Genomic DNA, 18,792 nt, shown 5'->3' on the forward strand with positions numbered 1-18,792 from the left:
GGAGCAAAGCGCAGACAAGAGAGGCCCACGGAAGAGGGTAGGAAGGGCGGAGAGGCGGTGCATGCTACATGGAATAGCAGGAGGGAGCCGGGGTGGAGGGGCAGCCCACTGGCAAAGCAGAGCCCCCCAGTCTGGCTTGCAAAAGCAGAGGGGCAGGACAGAGTGTGTTCGGACAGCAAGCGGGACTTAACATCTGGAAGGTTATAAGTTAACAGCTCTGTTCGAGAGCAGGAAGCCTGGAGGACAACGGGAGGGAGAGTTGTTGAGCCCCGGATGACAGAGCTCAGCTTGGTGGGGAACAAAGGCGCTCACCAGTGCCATCTCCCTCGCCCATCCCCCAGCCAAAATCCCAAAGGGAACCAGTTCCTGCCAGGGAACTTGCTTGCACCGCGCAAACACCCAATGCTGTGCTTCTGCGGATTCATCCCTCCGGTGGTGGGTCTGACTCCCTCCTGGTGCCGCAGGGCCCCTCTCAAAGCGGATCACCCAAGGATAAGTGAGCTGAGCCTGCTCCTCCCGCCCCCGTGCACCTTGCTGATCCACCCCAGCTAATACGCCAGATCCCCAACACCACAAGCCTGGCAATGTGCAAGTAGCCCAGACAGGCCATGCCACCCCACAGTGAATCCCGCCCCTAGCAGAGGGGAAGAGAAAGTACACACCAGTCTGACTGTGGCTCCAGCGGTGGGCTGGGGGCAGACATAGGGTCTGACTGCGGCCCCGCCCACCAACGCAAGTTATTCAAGACAGCACAGGGGAAGTGCTCTGCAGTTCCGCACCACTCCAGGGACTATCCAAAATGACGAAATGGAAGAATTCCCCTCAAAAGAATCTCCAGGAAATAGCGACAGCTAACGAACTGATCAAAAATGATTTAAACAATATAACAGAAAGTGAATTTAGAATAATAGTCATAAAATTAATTGCTGGGCTTGAAAAAAGTATAGAGGACAGCAGAGAATCTATTGCTACAGAGATCAAGGGACTAAGGAACAGCCAGGAGGAGCTAAAAAATGCTATTAATGAGCTGCAAAATAAAATGGAGGCGACCACAGCTCAGATCAAAGAGGCAGAGGAGAGAATAGGTGAACTAGAAGATAAAATTATGGAAAAAGAAGAAGCTGAGAAAAAGAGAGATAAAAAAATCCAGGAGTATGAGGGGAAAATTAGAGAACTAAGTGATGCACTAAAGAGAAATAATCTACGCATAATTGGTATTCCAGAGGAGGAAGAGAGAGGGAAAGGTGCTGAAGGTATACTTGAAGAAATAATAGCTGAGAACTTCCCTGATCTGGGGAAGGAAAAAGGCATTGAAATCCAAGAGGCACAGAGAACTCCCTTCAGACGTACCTTGAATCAATCTTCTGCACGACCTATCATAGTGAAACTGGCAAAATACAAGGATAAAGAGAAAATTCTGAAAGCAGCTAGGGATAAACATGCTCTAACATATAAAGGGAGACCTATAAGACTCGTGACCGATCTCTCTACTGAAACTTGGGAGGCCAGAAAGGAATGGCAGGAACTCTTCATGTGATGAACAGAAAAAATATGCAGCCAAGAATCCTTTATCCAGCAAATCTGTCATTTAGAATAGAAGGAGAGATAAAGGTCTTCCCAAATAAACAAAAACTGAAGTAATTCATCACCACTAAACCAGCCCTACAAGAGATGCTAAGGGGAATCCTGTGAGACAAAGTACCAGAGACAATGCTACAAGCGTGAAACCTACAGACATCAAAATGACTCTAAACTCATATCTTTCTATAATAACACTGAACGTAAATGGACTAAATGCGCCAACCAAAAGACATAGGGTATCAGAATGGATAAAAAAAACAAGACCCATCTATTTGCTGTCTACAAGAGACTCATTTTAGACCTGAGGACACCTTTAGATTGAAAGTGAGGGGATGGAGAACTATTTATCATGCTACTAGAAGTCAAAAGAGAGCTGGAGTAGCCATACTTATATCAGACAAACTAGACTTTAAATTAAAGGCATGAAGAAGGGCATTATATAATAATTACAGGGTCTATCCATCAGGAAGAGCTAACAGTTATAAATGTCTATGCGCTGAATACGGGAGCCCCCAAATATATAAAACAATTACTCACAAACATAAGCAACCTTATTGATAAGAATGTGGTAATTGCAGGGGACTTTAACACCCCACTGACAACAATGGATAGGTCATCTAGACACACGGTCAATAAAGAAACAAAGGCCCTGAATGATACATTTGATCAGATGGATTTGACAGATATATTTAGAACTCTGCATCCCAAAGCAATAGAATATACTTTCTTCTCGAGGGCACATGGAACATTCTCCAAGACAGATCACATACTGAGTCACAGAACAGCCCTTCATAAGCATAAAAGAATTGAGATCATACCATGCACACTTTCAGACCACAATGCTATGAAGCTTGAAATCAACCACAGGAAAAAGTCTGGAAAACCTCCAAAAGCATGGAGGTTAAAGAACACCCTAATAAAGAATGAATGGGTCAACCAGGCAATTAGAGAAGAAATTAAAAAATATATGGAAACAAATGAAAATGAAAATACAACAATCCAAATGCTTTGGGATGCAGCAAAGGCAGTCCTAAGAGGAAAATACATTGCCATCCAGGCCTATTTCAGGAAATAAGAAAAATCCCAAATACAAAATCTAACAGAACACCGAAAGGAAATAGAAGCAGAACAGCAAAGACACCCTAAACCCAGCAGAAGAAGAGAAATAATAAAGATTAGAGCAGAAATAAACAATATAGAATCTAAAAAAAAAACTGTAGAACAGATTAATGAAACCAAGAGTTGGTATTTTGAAAAAATAAACAAAATTGACAAACCTCTAGCCAGGCTTCTCAAAAAGAAAAGGGAGATGGCTGAAATAGATAAAATCATGAATGAAAATGGAATTATTACAACCAATCCCTCAGAAACACAAGCAATTATCAAGGAATACTATGAAAAATTATATGCCAACAAACTGGACAACCTGGAAGAAATAGACAAATTCCTAAACACCCACACACTTCCAAAACTCAATCAGGAGGAAATAGACAGCTTGAACAGACCCATAACCAGTGAAGAAATTGAATCAGTTATCAAAAATCTCCCAACAAATAAGAGTTCAGGACCAGATGGCTTCCCAGGGGAGTTCCACCAGACGTTTAAAGCAGAGATAATACCTATCCTTCTCAAGCTGTTCCAAAAAATAGAAAGGGAAGGAAAACTTCCAGACTCATTCTATGAAGCCAGTATTACTTTGATTCCTAAACGAGACAGAGACCCAGTAAAAAAAGAACTACAGGCCAATATCCCTGATGAATATGGATGCAAAAATTCTCAATAAGATACTAGCAAATCGAATTCAACAGCATATAAAAAGAATTATTCACCATGATCAAGTGGGATTCATTCTTGGGATGCAGGGCTGCTTCAACATTCGCAAATCAATCAACGTGATACATCACATTGATAAAAGAAAAGATAAGAACCATATGATCCTGTCAGTCGATGCAGAAAAAGCATTTGACAAAATCCAGCATCCTTTCTTAATAAAAACCCTTGAGAAAGTCAGGATAGAAGGAACATACTTAAACATCATAAAAGCCATTTATGAAAAGCCCACAGCTAACATCATCGTCAATGGGGAAAAACTGAGAGTTTTCCGCCTGAGATCAGGAACACGACAGGGATGTCCACTCTCACCGCTGTTGTTTAACAGTGTTGGAAGTGCTAGCATCAGCAATCAGACAACAAAAGGAAATCAAAGGCATCAAAATTGGCAAAGATGAAGTCAAGCTTTCACTTTTTGCAGATGACATGATCTTATACATGCAAAACCCAATAGACTCCACCAAAAGTCTGGTAGAACTGATACATGAATTCAGCAAAGTTGCAGGAGACAAAATCAATGTACAGAAATCAGCTGCATTCTTATATACTAATAATGAAGCAACAGAAAGACAAATAAAGAAACTGATCCCATTCACAACTGCACCAAGAATCATAAAATACCTACGAATAAATCTAACCAAAGATGTAAAAGATCTGTATGCTGAAAACTATAGAAAGCTTATGAAGTAAATTGAAGAAGATATAAAGAAATGGAAAAACATTCCGTGCTCATGGGTTGGAAGAATAAATATTGTCAAAATGTCAAGGGATGCCTGGGTGGCTCGGTCAGTTGAGCGTCCGACTTTGGCTCAGGTCATGATCTCGTGGTCCGTGGGTTCGAGCCCCGCATCAGGCTCTGTGCTGACAGCTCGGAGCCTGGAGCTTGTTTCAGATTCTGTGTCTCCCTCTTTCTCTGACCTTCCCCTGTTCATGCTCGCTCTCTCTCTGTCTCAAAAATAAATAAATGTTAAAAAAAATGTCAATACTACCCAAAGCTATCTGCACATTCAATGCAATCCAAATCAAAATTGCACCAGCTTTCTTCTCGAAGCTAGAACAAGCAACCCTAAAATTCATATGGAAGCACAAAAGGCCCTGAATAGCCAAAGTAATTTTGAAGAAGAAGACCAAAGCAGGAGGCATCACAATCCCAGACTTTAGCCTCTACTCCAAAGCTGTCATCATCAAGACAGCATGGTATTGACACAAAAACAGACACATAGACCAATAGAATAGAATAGAAACCCCAGAACTAGACCCACAAAAGTAGGGCCAACTAATCTTTGACAAAGCAGGAAAGAATATCCAATGGAAAAAAGACAGTCTCTTTAACAAATGGTGCTGGGAGAACTGGACAGCAACAGGCAGAAGGTTGAAACTAGACCACTTTCTCACACCATTCACAAAAATAAACTCAAAATGGATAAAGGACCTGAATGTGAGACAGGAAACCATCAAAACCCTAGAGGAGAAAGCAGGAAAAAAACCTCTCTGACCTCAGCCGCAGCAATTTCTTACTTGACACATCCCCAAAAGCAAGGGAATTAAAAGCAAAAATGAACTATTGGGACCTCATGAAGATAAAAAGCTTCTGCACAGCAAAGGAAACAATCAACAAAACTAAAGGCAACCAACGGAATGGGAAAAGCTATTTGCAAATGACATATCAAAGGGCTAGTATCCAAAATCTATAAAGAGCTCACCAAACTCCACACCTGAAAAACAAACAATCCAGTGAAGAAATGGGCAGAAAACATGAATAGACACTTCTCTAAAGAAGACATCCGGATGGCCAACAGGCACATGAAAAGATACTCAATGTCGCTCCTCATCAGGGAAATACAAATCAAAACCACACTCAGATATCACCTCATGCCAGTCAGAGTGGCCAAAATGAACAAATCAGGAGACTATAGATGCTGGAGAGGATGTGGAGAAACGGGAACCCTCTTGCACTGTTGGTGGGAATGCAAACTGGTACAGCCGCTCTGGAAAACAGTGTGAAAGTTCTTCAAAAAATTAAAAATAGACCTACCCTATGACCCAGCAGTAGCACTGCTAGGAATTTACTCAAGGGATACAGGAGTACTGATGCATAGGGGCACTTGTACCCCAATGTTTATAGCAGCATTCTCAACAACAGCCAAATTATGGAAAGAGCCTAAATGTCCATTAACTGATGAATGGATAAAGAAATTGTGGTTTATATACACAATGGAGTACTACGTGGCAATGAGAAAGAATGAAATATGACCTTTGTAGCAACGTGGATGGAACTGGAGAGTGTGATGCTAAGTGAAATAAGCCATACAGAGAAAGACAGATACCGTATGTGTTCACTCTTATGTGGATCCTGAGAAACTTAACAGGAACCCATGGGGGAGGGGAAGTAAAAAAAAAGGAAGTTAGAGTGGGAGAGAGCCAAAGCATAAGAGACTCTTAAAAACTGAGAATAAACTGAGGGCTGATGGGGGGTGGGAGGATGGGGAGGGTGAGTGATGGGTATTGAGGAGGGCACGTTTTGGGATGAGCACTGGGTGTTGTATGGAAACCAATTTGACAATAAATTTCATATATTTTTAAAAAATAACATAATTAAGGGGTACCCCCCTAACAATTGTAACATTTATGCTCCAAATGTGAGAGCACCCAAATACATATCAATTAATCACAAACATAAACTCATTGGTAATAATACCATAATAGTAGGAGACTTCAACACCTCACTTACAGCAATGGACAGATCATCTAATCAGAAAATCAACAAGGAAACAATGGCTTTGAATGACACACTGGACCAGATGGACTTAACAGATATATTCAGAACATTTCATCCTAAAGCAGCGGAATATACATTCTTCTCCAGTGCACATGGAACGTTCTCCAGAATAGACCACATACTGGGACACAAATCAGCCCTCAACAAGTACAAAAAGATCAAGATCATACCGTGCATATTTTCAGACCACAACACTATGAAACTCGAAATCAACCACAAGAAAAAATTTGGAAAGGTAACAAATACTTGGAGACTGAAGAATATCCTACTAAAGAATGAATGGGCTAAGCAAGAAGTTAAGGAGGAAATTAAAAAGTACATGAAAGCCAATGAAAATGATAACACCACAACCCAAAACGTCTGGGATGCAGCAAAGGCAGTCATAAGAGGAAAGTATATAGCAATCCAGGCCTTCCTAAAGAAGGAAGAAAGGTCTCAGATCCACAACCTAACTCACACCTTAAAGAACTGGAAAAAGAACAGCAAATAAACCCAAAACCAGCAGAAGACAGAAAATAATCAAGATTAGGGCAGAAATTAATGCTATCTAAACCAAGAAAACAGTAGAACAGATCAATGAAACCAGAAGCTGATTCTTTGAACGAATTAACAAAATTGATAAACTGCTAGCCAGTTTGATCAAAAAGAAAAAGTAAAGGACCCAAATAAATAAAATCAAGAATAAAAGAGGAGAGATCACAATCAACACAGCAGAAATAAAAACAATAATAAGAGAATATTATGAGCAATTATACACCAATAAAATGGGCAATCTGGAAGAAATGGACAAATTCCTAGAAACATATACCCTACCAAAACTGAAACAGGAATAAATAGAAAATTTGAACAGACCCATAACAAGTAAAGAAATCAAATTAGTAATCAAAAATCTCCCAAAAATCAAGAGTCCAGGGTCAAATGACTTCCCAGGGGAATTCTACCAAACATTTAAGGAAGAGTTAACACCTATTTTCTTGAAGCTGTTCCAAAAAATAGAAATGGAAGGAAAACTTCCAAACTCTTTTTATGAAGCCAGCATTGCCTTGATTCCAAAGCCAGACAAAGACCCCACTAAAAAGGAGAACTATAGACCAATTTCCCTGATGAACATGGATGCAAAAATCCTCAACAAGATATTAGCCAACCGGATCCAACAATATGCTAAAAAAAATTATTCACCACGACCAAGTGGGATTTATACCTGGGATGCAGGGCTGGTTCAATATCCAAAAAACAATCACTGTGATTCATCACATCAATAAAATAAAGGACAAGAACCTGGGGCACCTGGTTGGCTCAATTGGTTAAGTGTCCGACTTTGGCTCAGGTCATGATCTCATAGTTCATGAGTTCAAGCCCCACGTCGGGCTCTGTACTGACAGCTCAAAGCCTGGAGCCTGCTTCGGATTCTGTGACTCCCTCTCTCTCTCTGCCCCTTCCCCACTCGTACTCTGTCTCTCTCTGTCTCAAAAATAAACAAAACATCTAAAAAAAGAAGAAAGAAAGAAAGAAAGAAAGAAAGAAAGAAAGAAAGAAAGAAAGACAAGAACCATATGATCCTCTCAACAGATGTAGAGAAAGCATTTGACAAAATACAGCATCCTTTCTTTAAAAAAAACCCTCAAGAAAGTAGGGATAGGAGGATCATACATCGAGATAATAAACAAAAGACCCAACACTAATATCATCCTCAATGGGGAACAACTGAGAGCTTTCCCCCTAAGGCCAGGAACAAGACAGGTATGTCCACTCTCACCACCGTTCTTCAAAATAGTATTGGAAGTCTTAGCCTCAGCAATCAGACAACACAAAGAAATAAAAGCATCCAAACAGGCCAGGAGGAGGTCAAACTTTCACTCTTTGCAGATGACATGATACTCTATATGGGAAACCCAAAAGATTCCACCAAAAAGCTGCTAGAACTGATTCATGAATTCAGCAAAGTTGCAGGATATAAAATCAATGCACAGAAATCAGTTGCATTCCTATACACCAACAACGAAGCAACAGAAAGAGAAATCAAGGAATCGATCCCATTTACAATTGCACCAAAACCCATAAAATACCTAGGACTAAATCTAACCAAAGAGGTGAAAAATCTATACCCTGAAAACAATAGAAAGCTAAGAAAGAAATTGAAGAAGACACCAAAAAATGGAAAAATATTCCATGCTCCTGGATGGGAAGAACAAATATTGTTAAAATGTCAATACTACCCGAAGCAATCTACATATTCACAGCAACACCTATCAAAATAACATCAGCATTCTTCACAGAGCCAGATGAAACAATCCTAAAATTTGTATGGAACCAGAAAAGACCCCAAATAGCCAAAGCAATCTTGAAAAAGAAAACCAAAGCAAGAGGTATCACAATCCTGGATTTCAAGCTGTATTACAAAGCTGTAATCATCAAGACAGTATGGTACCGGTACAAGAACAGACACTCAAATCAATGGAACAGAACAGAGAACCCAGAAATGGACCCCAAAACATATGGTCAACTAATCTTTGATAAAGCAGGAAAGAATATCCAATGGAATAAAGACAGTCTCTTCAGCAAGCGGTGCTGGGAAAACTGGACAGCGACATGCAAAAAAATGAACCTGGACCACTTTCTTACACCATACAGAAAAACTCAAAATGGATGAAAGACCCAAATATAAGACAAGAAGCCATCAAAATTCTCGAGGAGAAAGCAGGCAAAAACCTCTTTGACCTTGGCTGCAGCAACTTCTTACTCAATATGTCTCCAGAGGCAAGGGAAACAAAAGCAAAAATGAACTACTGGGACCTCATCAAAATAAAAAGCTTCTGCACAGTCAAGGAAACAATCAGCAAAACTAAAAGGCAACTAACAGAATGGGAGAAGATATTTGCAAATGACATATCGGATAAAGGGTTAGTATCCAAAATCTATAAAGAACTTATCAAATTCAACATCCAAAAAACAAATAATCCAATGAAGAAATGGACAAAAGACATGAATAGGCACTTCTCCAAAGAAGTCATCCAAATGGCCAACCAACACATGAAAAAAATGGTCAGCATCACTCATCATCAGGGAAATACAAATCAAAACCACAATGAGATACCACCTCACACCTGTCAGAATGGCTAACATTAACAACTCAGGCAACAACAGATGTTGGCGAGGATGCGGAGAAAGAGGATATCTTTTGCATTGTTGGTGGGAATGCAAGCTGGTACAGCCTCTCTGGAAAACAGTACGGAGGTTCCCCAAAAAACTAAAAACAGAACTACCCTACAACCCAGGAATTGCACTACTAGGTATTTATCCAAGGGATACAGGTATGCTGTCTCGAAGGGACACATGCACCCCCATGTTTATAGCAGCACTATCAACAATAGCCAAAGTATGGAAAGAGCCCAAATGTCCATCAATGGATGAATGGATAAAGAAGATGTGGTATATATATACAATGGAGTATCACTCAACAATCAAAAGGAATGAAATCTTGCCATTTTCAACTACATGGACAGAACTGGAGGGTATTATGCTAAGTGAAATTAGTCAGAGAAAGACAAATATCGTATGACTTCACTCATATGAGGATTTTAAGAGACAAAACAGATGAACATAAGGGAAGGGAAACAAAAATAAAAAAAAACGGGGAGGGGGACAAAACAAAAGAGACTCTTAAATATGGAGAACAAACTGAGGGTTACAGGAGGGGTTGTGGGAGGGGGGATGGGCTAAATGGGTAAGGGGCACTAAGGAATCTACTCCTGAAATCAAGGTTGCACTATATGCTAACTAATTTGGATGTAAAGCAAAAAACCAAAACACAACAAAAAAACAAAGTAGTACCCCAAACGGAGTTCTCCATAAAGAAGTTACTTCAGATTGCGAAAATAGCAAATACTCCCTGAAGATTTGCAAAGGCAAATGGTAAATGTAAATCATAAAGTTATTTAAGAAATACAGATCATGTTGTTCTCTCTAAACTCTCTTGTGGAAACTGAAGATGTATGAGCACAATTTGGGCTTCTGGGATTTTAGAGTTGATGCAGAAATACAAGGACAGTGGCACCTGGGTAGCTTAGCCAGTTGAGTGTCCAACTTTTGATTTCAGCTCGGGTCATGATCTCAGGGTCGTGGGATCGAGCCTTTTGTTGGGCTTCACATTAGTATGGAGGCTGCTCAAGATTCTCTCTCCCTATGCCTCTCCCCCACTCACACTCTCTCAAAAAACAAAACAAAACAAAACAAAAAATAAAAACAAGGGCAGTTGCCTTTTTGTGCTTAGCAAACTTTAATAAAATTAAGAGCGTTACGAGTTCTAATTTTTTTTATTTTCTGATTTTTTTTCTTCAGGATTTGTTAAATACAGAAAAGCGTACTTCAATGTGTCCCCTGACGAACTGCCAAATAACTGGCGATATTCCTTCTGCTGCAGATAGCTGCTGAGTTCTTGGAAGTGTCTCTCGACAATTCTAAACAGGTGCAAACCTGAAGATTTTCTACTTCCACCTTCTGGGCCAGTCGTTCCTGATTATAACAAAGCTAGAGAGCAATTTATCCAGAATGGTCCAATGCAGGCAGCGCTCTAGTCTCTATCCAGCAGGTTGAAAATTGTTCCCAAGGCGGAAACAGGTGCCTGTGTCTTCTGGATTTGGTATCCCCTCTTTTTCTCATGAAACTTGAAGTCGGTCCTGACATTATGGCATGACTTAGAAGAGATCCTTTCCAGATATCTCAAAGGCATAAAGGTTTTCTTGTTTTCCAAACCACGGCTCCAAGGCATGTCCCTGGAAGGAGAACAAGCAATTCCGTAGCCGAGCGTCCCTTGGACCATCCACTGAATGGTCTGCGGGAATCGGGCCTGGAGAATTTCCGGGAGTCCCAGAGATGGCCGCGAGGGGGCGCGCGGCCCCCACTAAACCGCGATGCAGCGCGTCTTCCGCTGCTCACCAACCGCCAGCAGAGGGCGTCGCGACTCGCTTCGGGACGAACTGGTGTCACACTGGGTGCCAGAAGCGCGGCGTCCTGGGGCCGGGCGATGCGGTGACACTTCCCAGGCGGGTAGCCGGGCGTGGTTGGCTGCAGGTCCTGGGGCCGGGCGATGCGGTGACACTTCCCAGGCGGGTAGCCGGGCGTGGTTGGCTGCAGGTCCCGCTGCGCGTGGGGCCACCGCCCAGGCTCCGAGTCCCTCCCGGGCTGCGCAAATAGTGAGTTAGGAGCGGCCTTTTCCTAGTGGCCAGAGATTCCACAATTCTAAGCGAACATGCAGAGACCACAACATGGCACCTCAGCTCCCCCGGGGGCACTCTGCCTATTGACAAGACCCTGCCCATTGTCACCAAGTGGGGTTAGAAGGAACGCAGGCACGGACCCCCTGTTCCCAGAGAGGGCGATGCCCAGGCTGGACGAGTAGGCACACATTTTTCTTGGGCTTAAATGCAAATCCGATGCAAACGCTTCAGAGATGGCAACACATATCCTCAAGGAGATACGTCGTGGAGGGGTGTGTGCGCACATGGGTGTGTGTGTGAGGTTGTGTTTCGTGGGCATGCCGATCCTTTACGTGGACTGATCATTCTTTTCCCTTCCTTCTTCCTCTCTTACCACTCATGCTGCCCAAACCTTTTCTTCGCTGTCTGCCTCATTTTCCCCAAGGTGCTCTGTGCGGCGGCAAGTGGAACATTTTCACCACTGATGGCTGGCGGATCCTTTTGACCTGCGATGACGCCGTCCAGCCAGCCAATGTGAAGAGTCTCCGTGAAAGGAGGCCTCCCTTCCTCTAGGTATCGCACTCAGTGGGGAGACCTCATTGTCGAGTTCAAAGTAAAACCAAAGGCGTAACAAATACCCATGGCCTATTTTGTTCCTAAACCCCACACAGATCAGCACAGGGGGATCACAGAGGACTCCCCCATCCCGAAGGACAACTGTTTGCACCGGGGACGAGAGCCTGCACAACGTCACAAGGAACAGTGTAAGGAGGGCAAGGACACTTACCAGAGAGGGATATCCCAGCCTGAAAACAGTGCCCTGCGGGTGCTGTCTTTATGCTCAAATGGAGGACCACATGCTCTTTGCAAGAAGGAGCCCCGTACTCCACGGTGTCCTTGTCATTCACCAGCAGGTGGCTTTGCCAGCCAAACCCATTTCCTCACTCTCTGCCTCACTTCCCCAAGGCACTCTGTGTGGCTGCAAGGGGAATACTCTCACCCATGAGTGCTGACTGGCCCTTTTGACCTGCTAGTCATGCCATCAAGCCAGCCAACGTGAAGAGTCTACATGGCAAGGGCTTCCTTTCCCCCCAACGTCCGCGCTCAGCGGGAGACCTCGTTGCTCATTGTCATGTCCAGAGTTAGACCACAGACATGGCAGACACCAACACAGCACCTGAGCCTGATTCTAGGACTGGGCGGCTCAGCCTGGAACCCACCACAGGGTACCCCCTCCCTCACCCCTTCAGTGCTCACCCAGCACCTCGTCTGTCCATATGGCAGTAGACATTGCTCCTGTCCCAGCTCCCCGCTGGGGGTGAGGTCGGCAGGGGGATGGGGGCTGTGCAGAAGTAGACTTCAAGTATGTGTTCCCGGCTTTGAAGTAGGTCCCCACTGCAGTGCTGGAAAGTAACCTGCACTCCTTGTGGGTATGTTGAGATTCCTTGTAAAGCTGTCAATGTCATGTGCTCCTCACTCTTGGTTTTGCTAAGAAGACCTTTTCCTGCTCTCCCCACTCTTTCTCTCTCGTCAGGGAGAGGAAGAGGAGTAAAGGGTCCTGCCTCACCCTCCTCCAACCCCCACCCCAGACCTGGGGAGTTTACTTCAGCCGGCCCAGGTCACTCCTCACATAGTCACATCCTGTGGCCCTCACACTGGGCTGGCAGAGGAAAGGGTGTTCCAGAATCTTCAACAGGTCATGGAGTAAGAGACACCTGTCTTTTGGCCAGGTGGGGAGGAGCTGCCACGGCCACCTCCCTGTCTGATCCCCACCTCACACCATAGAGCTGGTGTTTCTGGTCCCTTCTGTGCTAAGAGGACGGGAGGGTGGAGGAGGGGACCCGCTGCAGGTGTCAGGCCTCCAGGAGGATGGCCAGGGCTCTTGAGGACAGCTGCCTGCTGTCCCTCATCAGGGGACTGTTTTCTCCTGCCATGGAGAAAGCAGGCCCTTTCGCCCCCAGCTCCTCCAAACTGTGTGAAATGGAAAGTGACTTGTTCCTCACCCATCTTGAAAGCTGAAGGGGAATGCCGGTTGCGTCCGTTCTTTGCAATCTGGCCACACACGCCCCTTCCCAGCTGTAGGAAGTGAAAGGTGGGTGAGAAAGCAGGACAAAGTCTGGTTTATCTGTGTCTTTAGATGAGTCTTATGCTCTCACAGAGAGAAGCTGCTGACAGTTATATAGTATTTTCAGTTGTTCTCATATAAGAAAAAAAAGAAATTTTAAACTAATTGTGCCTTGGAGTAGGTGTGGATGTGTAGATGCGGGCCACCTCTGTTGATCTCTCTCTCTGCACCCCTGGTCACCTTTGAGAAGCCAAAGACGGCCCTCAGGAAGAGTCAAAGCTCACCTCTTTTGTTCTCTGAGCCTACAGTCTGGGCTACCCTAAACTCCTATCCTGAACACAGCATAGACAGAAGACAGCACTCAGCTGTTAGAAGAAATACATATATTAAGAAACCGTAAAATATTTTGCTCATGGGAAAGAGACCATCCTCTTCAAAGGATGCTAATATCAAGGCTATTTGATTTTTGACCAAGTACGTGCAAATGCTACTTCTAGAGATATTTCTATGCACAGGAAATAAGGAAGAATTTCCACCTAACTTGCTGGAAAAACCATCGCCCAAAGGGAAGCCTGGCCCAGTTGGGGAAAGTGGCCTGAGGAACCCGGTTTCCTGGGTCCGAGCTTGTGGCTCAGTGCAGAAGCCCCCTGAGGACTGTAGAAGTAGACTAAACCTGACTCAGTCTGACGGAGCATCGAATCTGACTTTTGTGGCGGCCTCTCTCATGGTTGCCGATGCCTCTGCTCAAGGATGTTCTGGCCTCAGAGACCGCTTGACGGTTGCATAAGGCCACACGCATCCCTCTCCTTCGGTCTGGGTAGGAGGGAGCCTTGTAGATAACAGGAATTAGGAATTCCAGTCTAAAAGCTCTTCCTAGGCCTGGATTTCCTCCTTGTGCTGCCTTTCCTTGCATATTGGAAATCTCCACTTTCATCCATCTTGTTTCCCTAGGGTCAGCTCCAAGGTCAGCACGCGCCCCAAGGTCCAGGATTCCCCAGGGTCCACAATGTCCACATCGTCTTCATCTGGGCTTGTACTTAGCGCAGTAGCTGGTACTGCCATGGGTTTTTGCAGTAGGCCTTCTTGTCCCTTGCCTTTTTTTTTTTTTTTTAACTGGGACTAAAGCCACTGAAAATAGCTTATTATCTTTTTACTCAGGTTCATTTGGAAGGAACCTGTGTGCTCTATGGCAGGACTGGCAGAATCCTGCAAACAAGGATCTTACTGGCCTGGGCAGGGTGGCTTTTTCTTATGACATGGGTGCCCCACAGTCCATTCTGCCTCCCAACGTGTGTGCTCTCCTTCATCAAGTCACATAGGATCCTCTCTCTCAGCTCTTGGGGCCACATCCTTTTTCTGGCTCTTTCTGGCAGCCTAAAGCTTAGTGTGTGCCCGCTGATGCTGGCTGCTTTCTCTGGCTACCCCGTTGGCAACAAGCATCTGGGAAGCTGCAGGTCCTGATTGGCCTTGCTCTGGGGATGAGACTCAGAGACAGTGGGAGCCAGGCCATTCTGAGGTTAGGGGCAATGCAATCAGACTGGCCTGGGGCGAGGGCTGGGATTCTGCGCCTGATGGGAGATTAATGTAAGCAAGAAGCTGCTCTTTAAAGCATGGTTTCCCCAGATCTTACAAGCCACATGGTTACTGGTGTGGCTTGCTTATTGAAGTCCCTAAGTCACGTAGATCTCATCTACCTTATGGCAGTTTTCCAGACACAGTCTCCCAAAGTCTCCCAGTCGTTCTTAAGGAGCATGGTGCTGTTTGAACTTGACTATTTCTTTGATCTTCTTGACCCCCCAAATTCCTAAATTCTTTGATATTTTTTTTTTCCTAAAGAGGAAACTCAGATATTCATGAAATGTGGCTGAACCAGACTTGGTAAACTCACATTCTTTGAGGTTGGGGACATGCTTTGGTCCCTTGAGCCTTATGTATACTCAGAATGGCTATTTTTCTTTTCTTTTCTTTTCTTTTCTTTTTTTTTTTTTTTTTTTTTTTTTTTTACCTTCCATGATTGCTGACTCTTGAAATGCCTCTTGATTATGGTTAAGGAGTATTGGGGTTTTTTTCTCGCTATTTTTTTCCAGGACACATGACCATGGATATGCTGTAAAGCCATGTCCACTAACTTCTTCCTGATGTGAAAACTGAGCTTAGAAGACATGCTTTCCTCTTTTGGTGAGGCTGACATTCGCAGACTTCAGCATTCCAATTCCTGACAAGTTTGGGAAAGAAGAGGAAAGCCAGGAGAGCTTGTCTGAAGTTGATCTCCATGGGATAGTGTTCAGTTGGATTAGAATTGACTGGTGATAGTGGTGTAGAGAGAATTGGTGGTGACGTATGACTGGTCAATGAATTACTGTGTGCAGAGTGAAGAATTAACCTTGTCCAAAGGAAGGTTTTGCTCATGCCCCCAATTCGTAGTATGTAACCTCTAAACCTGTGGAATTTCCTGCTTGATATGTTTACCTAGGGCCTTGGGCCATGTCAGATAGTCTACACTAACAAAGTGATTTATGTTGGGGGCCTTGGGCTATGTGGTATCAGCTTGACTCCTGGAGGAGCTAGAGACAGAAGTCAGCCTTGCTGGTGATCACCTATGTTCACATGGCTGATCTCTAATAAAATCCCTGGACACCAAGGCTTAGGTGGGCTTCCCTAGTTGGCGGTACTCCATGCATACTGCCATGCGTTGGTGCTGGGAGGATGCACCACCCACACTATCCCATTGGGAGAGGATAACTAGAACCTCATATCTGGAACTCTCCTGGACCATGCCCTATGCACCTCTTCCCTTTGCTGATCTTAGTCTGTATCCTTTCACTGTAATAAACCATAATGTGAGTATAACAGCTTTTCTGAGTTCTGTAAGTCCTAATTAATTACAAAACCTGAAGCTGGTCTTGGGAACCCCAAAATTTAGTAGGTATGTGGAGTGGGATTCATTAAAACAACCCTGGCTCAGTGACACATAGCAAAAGCATGATTTGGGTACATGAGGGGGCAGGATTTGATGAACCTTTGGTTTCTGAATGACCAGTGGGTCACCTATGGTATGAAATTACAGCTGCACTGCTATCAGTTACTAGAGATAAAAATTACCAGTGTAATTTAGAAACAATAGATCCAACTCCCATGCAGTTAGCTCACTGGATACATAAGGAAATGCAAAATGAGATACAAGCTAAATATACAATCCCTTGGCTATTGCTATAGCTAAGATGAAAATAAAGAAGAGTTTGGGACAGATTCTAATGCTGGGCCAAGCATGGGCTTTGACTGATTAAAAAGCTATAACTTCTAGCATCAGAGCTGCTACCAAAGGGAAAAGTTATGGTGAAACAACAGATGGCTATAGAAATTAGAGTGAGTGACAAGAGAGAGCTAAGGGAATCATTCCAGCAGAATGGAAATCTTTGAAGAGTCATCAAGAAATGAATAACATTTCTGGTGGGCATGTAAAATGGTACAGCCACTGTGGAAACAGTTTGGCTGTTTCTCAAAATGTTAATCATAGAATTACCATATAATCCAGCAGGCCCATCCCTACGTATGTACCAAAGAGAAGCGAGAACAAATATCAGCACAGAGACTTGTATATATGTGTTTACGGCAGCATGATTCATAATGGCCAAAAGGTGGAAACAACCCAAATGTCCATCAGTGGATGAATGGATACACAAATTGTGGTATATCCATTCAGTGGAATACTATTCAGCCATAAAGAGATGAAGTATTGATGCACACTACAACTATGAACCTCAAAAACATTATGCTACATGGAAGAGGCCAGACACAAAAGTTCATACATGATTCCTTTATATAATCTATTCAGAATCAGTAAATCCATAGAGAAGGAGAGATTAGAGTTTACCAGGGGATGGGGGAATGGAGGGATGAAGAGTGACTGTCTAATGGATACCCGGTATTTTTATGGGGTGATGAAATATCTAAACTAGAAAGAGCTGATAGTTTCACAATATAAATACAATATAAAAAGTTTCACAAGCAAAATACCACTGAATTGTACACTTGAGTTGTATGCTATATGAATTTCAACCCTGATAAAAGATTTTTTTTAAGGGGCGAATAAAGGGGTCATTGGTGGAGTCAAAACAAAAGTCTTAATGCAGCATATTGGAAGGAAGCCCTACTGGTCCCCCAACATTAAAGGGCCCTAAATAAATCTCTATTTTCCCCAGTTTGGAAGAATTTTAAAAGCCAGAAGGCAAAGATGACAAGGAAATGCCTGACCTAAAATAGCCTGGGGCAATGATTCTACAAACTAATCAAGATAAGGATTGACAGAGAGCCAAGGTCCCTTGGCCCAGTCCCTGACTTGAGATCCAAAGCCATATGCACTTGTGTGGGTAAAAGGGCCAAGGAGTGGAGAAGAAGCTTCTGAGACTCATCGGCATAGGAACCCAATGCACTGATTCCAAATCTGTTGAAGTCCTAGTGGTGGGTTTAGATCAGATTGGGAAGATAGGGGGATGCAGTAACTGATGGGATTAAGGCAAAACTTTAGATTGACATGGAATTTTTATTTATTTATTTGTTTGTTTATTTTTATTTTTATTTTTTAAATTTTTTAATATTTATTTTTGAGAGACAGAGTGAGACAAAGTGAGAGTGGGGGAGGGGCAGAGAGAGAGGGAGACACAGGATCGGAAGCAGGCTCCAGGCTCTGAGCTGTCAGCACAGAGCCCCAAGCGGGGCTTGAACCCACAAACCACAAGATCATGACCTGAGCCGAAGTCGGATGCTCAACTGACTGAGCCACCCAGGTGCCCCTGAAATGGAATTTTTAAAAAAGGGAGTTTGGGTTTTCTACATAAGGTATCTCGAGAAAATTAGTACACGTGTTGCACATATTATGTTGTTAATAATGTATTTTAGATTAATATTTAATGGGTTTTAGTATATGTGCCTAGGAAAATGCATGTATTCTATAGAAAAAGTTATAAACTTTGAATCTCATCTTTGTATCACCATGCAGTTATGATCAATATTTAACAGAATGTTGCCCATAAAGTCTTTTGTATCAAGAATAAAGCTTCTAGAATAATAAAAACATTAAAATTTTTTTAAAAAAAGGATACCTGGTGGACAAAAAGCTTATCCCTTGATAGTGACATGTTAGAAACTGGAGTTCTGGTACTAAAAATTTTCCATAGAGTAGACTTGTGTGGGCCACAGACTGGGACTGATGGCAAAAGCCTATGAGTGCCACCCAGCAGCAACCACTGAGATCTGGAACCAGAAAATTTCTGGATACTGTGGTACAATGTAAACCATTTGAGAGACAATTACTTGCTTGCTTAATTGAAACTTCCCTATAA

At 43.2% G+C, this 18,792-nt stretch overlaps 1 long non-coding RNA gene across 3 annotated transcripts; it reads left to right on the forward strand.

The window, feature by feature from the left end:
• Window positions 1-11,134: 11,134 nt before the first annotated feature.
• LOC122233256 lies at window positions 11,135-16,300 on the forward strand. Of its 3 annotated transcripts, XR_006210789.1 has the most exons (5): window positions 11,135-11,260; window positions 11,324-11,382; window positions 11,831-11,958; window positions 12,057-12,149; window positions 15,538-16,300. It is a non-coding gene; the product is annotated as an uncharacterized LOC122233256 (long non-coding RNA). The 3 variants fall into 3 exon arrangements; XR_006210790.1 differs by lacking the exon at window positions 11,324-11,382 and having other exon boundaries at window positions 11,135-11,218; XR_006210791.1 differs by lacking the exons at window positions 11,135-11,260; window positions 11,324-11,382 and adding an exon at window positions 11,266-11,299.
• Window positions 16,301-18,792: the final 2,492 nt, after the last annotated feature.

This window comes from Panthera tigris, chromosome D4 (assembly GCF_018350195.1).
Source record: "Panthera tigris isolate Pti1 chromosome D4, P.tigris_Pti1_mat1.1, whole genome shotgun sequence".
In the NCBI taxonomy this organism is placed as follows: Eukaryota; Metazoa; Chordata; class Mammalia; order Carnivora; family Felidae; genus Panthera; species Panthera tigris.